Below are 5,601 nucleotides of genomic sequence, written 5' to 3'. Positions count from 1 at the left end.
AAGTCTTGCAGCCATGCGTCCACTCGTCGAAGCGCTAGCTGCTGCACATGAGTGAAAGGAATACATTGCAGGAGGGAAGCTGTCATGGCGGCGATGAGATGAAGCAGCAGAGAGTATAGAACTAAGAGCGCGCGACACACTAAACAGGAGGAACACAATAAAAATCGTTTACATGTAGTAACCCTTTCACCACGAGTTCCCAAAATAGGGCGATCCACGGTGTCGCAACCATCATAGATCCTTTCTCGCTTTCCAAGATTGCATGCAAAAGAATCCCCAATCATGATTAGGGCGGCTTCCGGCTCTTGTACCACAGCAAAGGGGCACTGAATCGTGGTAGGTGAAACATAATGGCGTAGTCTGAAACCATTGACCGGCACACAAATAACCTCCCCCCATAAATCCGCCAAATAAAAAGAGATGGGTCTGCATGCTTGAAAAATCCAGAATGGTCCTGACCACCATAATTTAAGCTTCCCCGGCATCTTTCCGAGGTGGGAATTAAAGACAAGGACCAGTTGTCCCCGAACAAATTGCCGTGCTTCGGGCGATCCAGCCATTTTTTCCGCCTAGACTGCAGATCCTGCAGCACCGCAAAGCTATTCAGCCGCTCTTTGTCCAGTTCCTGCAAAACATCCAATCGTCGATAAATCACAAAATCCTCCGGAAGAAGCCGATCCGCAATCAGAATCCGCAGACTCCGGATCACATGATCCACCGGGGTGATTGCCTCCATGCCAAATGCCAACTTAAAAGGAGTCAATCATGTTGCCACTTTATAAGCTGTCCGATAGGCCCATAAGGCAGAAGGAAGTTTCACATCCCAATCTGTTCGATGCATATTCACCAACTTTGTTAAAATTCGAATCAATTGCTTATTAGTTGATTTTGCTTGCCCATTTGCCTGAGGATAATATGGAGAAGATTTCCTGTACAATACAAAATAAAACCGTAGCATTCTCTCCATCACCTTATTCAAAAAATGACTTCCCCTTTCACTAACCAGCTCAATAGGGCAACTATATCTAGAAAAGATATCCTTATATAAGCATCCCGCCACAGAAACTGCAGTATTATCTCTCAAAGGCCATGCCTCCACCCATTTGGTAGCGTAATCCGTGGCTGTCAAGATATACTTATTTCCTGTGTGAGTTGCCACTGGTTTAAAAGGACCAACAAAATCCAAACCCCACTTTTGAAAAGGCTCCAAGGGCAGAACTGGCTGAAAAGGCATTCTAGACCGTTTGGTAGGTTGCCCCAACCGCTGACACACATCGCACTGTTGCACATAATTTCTCGCATCCTGGAACAATGTGGGCCACCATAATCCAGATTGGAGAACCTTTCAAGCTGTAATTAATGCTGCAAAGTGACCTCCCGCAATACCAGTATGGACTTCCTCTAATACTGCTTCCTGCTCCTATGGTAGCACACATCTGAGTAATACCTCTGCCACCGTACGATAATAGAGCTTTCCCATAATAATCTCAAAATTCTTGCTTCTAATAGCCATACGTTTCCCCTGATGGATGGACAAGAAAAAAGGCATTTCGCCGCTGTCGAGAAAATGAAACATCTCCTCATACCATGTCCATGGGATGCTAGGAATGACCCTTGCCAAACTGTGATATCCTCTGCAGCTACTCCTGTTAGAAACAGAGACGCATCCGGAAATTCATCAGCTACACCCGTAAGCGGTTCACCGGAATCTAACCTGGATAGGTAGTCAGCCACCGCATGCTGAGCCCCTGGCCGATGTATGACCTCAAAGTCAAATTCAAGCAGCAAAAGCACCCATCTGGCCAATCTTCCTGTCAAATTCTGTTGCCTTACCAGGTATAAAAGAGCCGAATGGTCCACATGGAAGAAAAAACGTCGGCCCAACAGATAGTGCCGGAATTTCTTCACTGAATAAATCATCCCTAAACATTCCCTTTCGGTTACTGAATAATTTCTTTCTGCGGATGATAATCTTCTACTGGCATAATAGATAGGTCGGAACCATCCTTGACTTTGTTCCTGCATCAGCACACTGCCAATAGCTCGATCCAAAGCATCCACAAACACATGAAAATCCTGACCCCAATTCGGTGCAAGCATAATGGGAGCTTTGGATAGCTGAAGTTTTAATCTCCGAAAAGCCAAGTCACATTCTTGTGTCCATTCAAAATCTATAGCATGAGCTGCCTGAGTAATCGAGATTGCCAAATGCGCGACAAACCGCAAATGCCTCCCATGCCAACGAGCTTGACCCAGGAAAATCTGGCACTGTTTCTAGTTTCGCGGTGGAGGCGCTTCCATAATTGTGGCAATTTTATCCGGATCCACGGAAATACCATCTTCAGAAATTATATGCCCCAATAGCCTGCCTGCGAACAGCAAATGCACACTTTAAAGGATTCAAACTGAATTTCACCTCTCTGCATTTCATAAAGCATAGCCGTAATTGCTTCAAATGCTCCAATTGCGCTCCAAAAACACTGAGATCATCCAGAAAAATTCTCATAAAATCCGTCAAATAAGGACCAAAAATTTGAAACATATCCCTTTGAAAAGTGGAAGGTGCATTCCGCAACCCAAACCACATCACTGTGCAGGCAAACACACCCCATGTGGTAATAAAAGCTGTTTTTGGCTGATCTCGCAATGCCATTTGGATTTGGTTATATCCACTAAATCCATCCAAAAAAGTATACATCTCATGTCCTGCTACATCATCCAAAATGGAATCCAAAAATGAAAGAGGAAAAGGATCTAGAACAGTAGCTGCATTCAATTTCCGGTAATCCACACAAATTCGGATTTGCTTATTTTTCTTTGGTACTACCACAATTGGAGAAATCCACTCCGAATTATCAATAGGGGTAATAAAACCCACTTCCAACAGGCGATCAATTTCCATCTTAACTTGCTTTGCCACATTCGGATTCATCCTGTATGAGTGTTGCTTCACTGGCACCGCATCCGGTTTCAGATTTATTGTATGCTGATAAAAGTTAGGATCCAATCCGTGCATATCCGCATATTCCCATGCGAAAACATTCTTAAAATCTATCAATAACTTGATCAAATCATCTCTAAAACTTGTCTCCAGCTGCTTATTGATGTATATGGGCTGCGACTCCGCTTGCTCCCCCAGAAAGACCCTTTTTAGCTCATCTTCTTTAACCCTTGTAATTTTTTCCATTTGCGCCTCAAACGCATGTTCTTGCTGAATAACGTCCTCCAATGATTCAGGAATTGGAAGCACCTGTTGTTGCTCCCCTCTTCCTGCTGGAGTTCCTGAAACCCCCACCGAATTCCCTTTCGGAATCAGAGAAATATCCACAAGATATAAAGAAACCAAGTCCATATTAGCTTTTAGAAATTGTTCCTCTTCATCCTCTTCTAATCCTTCCACCATATTGACTGTTTCTGCTATCACCGGCCATGCTGCCTGAACTGGCTGTCTACATGTTCCCAACATCACCCGCACTTTCCTTTTACCCTTTTTCACGGTAAGCATATTTGCTTCCCAATTATGCTTTACCCTCGCTTGTCGTAACCAGGGTCTCCCCAAGATAATGTGATAATCCTGATTATGATCTTCAATATTTAAGACTATTAAGGAAACAGCAAAGGATAAGCCCGCCACATCCAAAACAATACCCCGAAGTAAACCCACTGGTTGCACTCTTCTTTGATCTGCCATGCGGACTACATAGGGTGCAGGCTCCCAATCACTGAGACCAAAACGCTCACAAGCTGCTTGAGTAATAATGTTTACCCCCGCTCCTCCATCCAATAGTACCTTGTCAATGTATGTTCCATGGTATCTAACTGAAATCTCCGGAATGCGGGTATCCCACGAGGCTGAATCATCCTCCTCGCTTTCAACTTTCCCAATGGCGACTTCCCTCAGCTCAATAGAAATTCGGGACCAATTTCAGCAATGACCTCAGAGGTACTTGTATTGGTGACGTGAGGACCTCTTTCCAAACTGAATTCCAATCCTCCTGTTCTTTAATATCATTCTTATTTTCAGTTTTTCCTTCCTTTATTTCCAGGCCCACAGTCGATGGTCCTGCTGTCTTCACTGGTGGTGCGGATTGTGGCAACTAGGACACAGTCTTTTTCCGCACTTCTTCCTGAGCCGTCCATTCTGGAATCTTCACATCGGGATTTGGAACCACATTTTTACCCGATCGCGTGATTAATGAAACCACTGGATCAGACTCCTCCAGTCCTTCAATCTAAACCATAGCCACACTAGGCTGTTTCCCTGCAGCGTGTTCCTGCTTCTTCCGATCGTATTCCATAGCTTCAGTACACTCGGATTGCCAGTGTCCATCCCCCAAACAGAAAAGGCATGTCTTGGGGCGATTAGGATCTCGGCCACCTCTTCCGCGACCTCGTCCTCCCCCTTGACCCCGTCCTCCTGCTTGACCTTGCACAGGCGTCTCTGATGTATGAGCATGAGCCATCGCCACATCAGGCTCTTGTCCCTGCCCTATCTGCGGTTGTTGCCAGGTAGAAGAGTCCCCTCGACTCCAACGACCCCGGCCATTGAAATAACATTCCACCGTATTATGGGTATTGGTCGTGCAAATCGCACACCACTTCTGATTCATTGTGCACTCCTAAGCAGCATGGCCCGGATTTCGACATTGGGTACACCATAGTTCCTTCAAACTTTTAGCCACCGCAGCCGATTCCGATGATCCGGATGAAACACCTTTCCCGTGACGCTCGGATTTTTTCCGCGGTGTCTCTTCCGATTCTTTTCCCAAATCGTTGTTGCCTGAGTCCGAGGAATCTGATACTGCGGATTCCAACTCAGAACTGTCACTGCCACTGTCTTGCGACTTGCGATGAGATTTATTCCTGTCTTTTTTCTTTGATTTCTTTGGAGATTCCTTATCCTCTAAAGCCTCTCCTGCTACTACAGCCCTAGCAATTACATTATCCAGTGGAGTAGTTACCTTATCCAATGTTTCCATAGCCGTTCAGAGATCCTTGTTGAGCCCCCGCAAAAAATAATCATTCAGCACTTCGGCTGCCGGCCTTTGTACCTGAGGTACCCTCTGCAAAAGCATCCGAAATTTTGCAGCGTAATCCTCCATTGGCAATGACTTCTGCCGGAGCGTTTGAAGCTTTTACAAATGTTGAGGGACTATCTTTTCCATTCGAAACCTTCGTAGAAACGCTATGGATCCGTCAGCATACGTCTGAAAATAATCATCAAGGTATTCGGACAACCATTCCGCAGCTTTCCACGAGAGTGTAGATTCAAACACTGATTGTTGATGGCGCGGAATCACCACCCCAGGATGATTCAATCCATAAGCTTTATTGAATTGGCGCAAATGTGCATCAGGGTCTTCTCTTGAAAGACCTCGAAACCGACTATACTTAATCTGAGGATGAGCCATCACCCCTTGCCCAACTGTTCCTCCTCCTCCCGGAAAAAGCTGACGAGCACTAGGAGGTGGAGATAGTGGCGGAGATACCCCCGGACTGCTTACCGGAGACGGTAGTGGAGCAACCTGTGTGGGTGAGGGTGAACGTACGATAGGAGGACATGACTGACTGCGTGGAGTACGTCTCACTCGCCGCAACCGC

Source organism: Adiantum capillus-veneris, chromosome 2 (genome assembly GCF_014529385.1).
Source record: "Adiantum capillus-veneris isolate H3 chromosome 2, ASM1452938v2, whole genome shotgun sequence".
Taxonomy (NCBI): domain Eukaryota; kingdom Viridiplantae; phylum Streptophyta; class Polypodiopsida; order Polypodiales; family Pteridaceae; genus Adiantum; species Adiantum capillus-veneris.
This window is presented reverse-complemented; position numbering follows the sequence as displayed.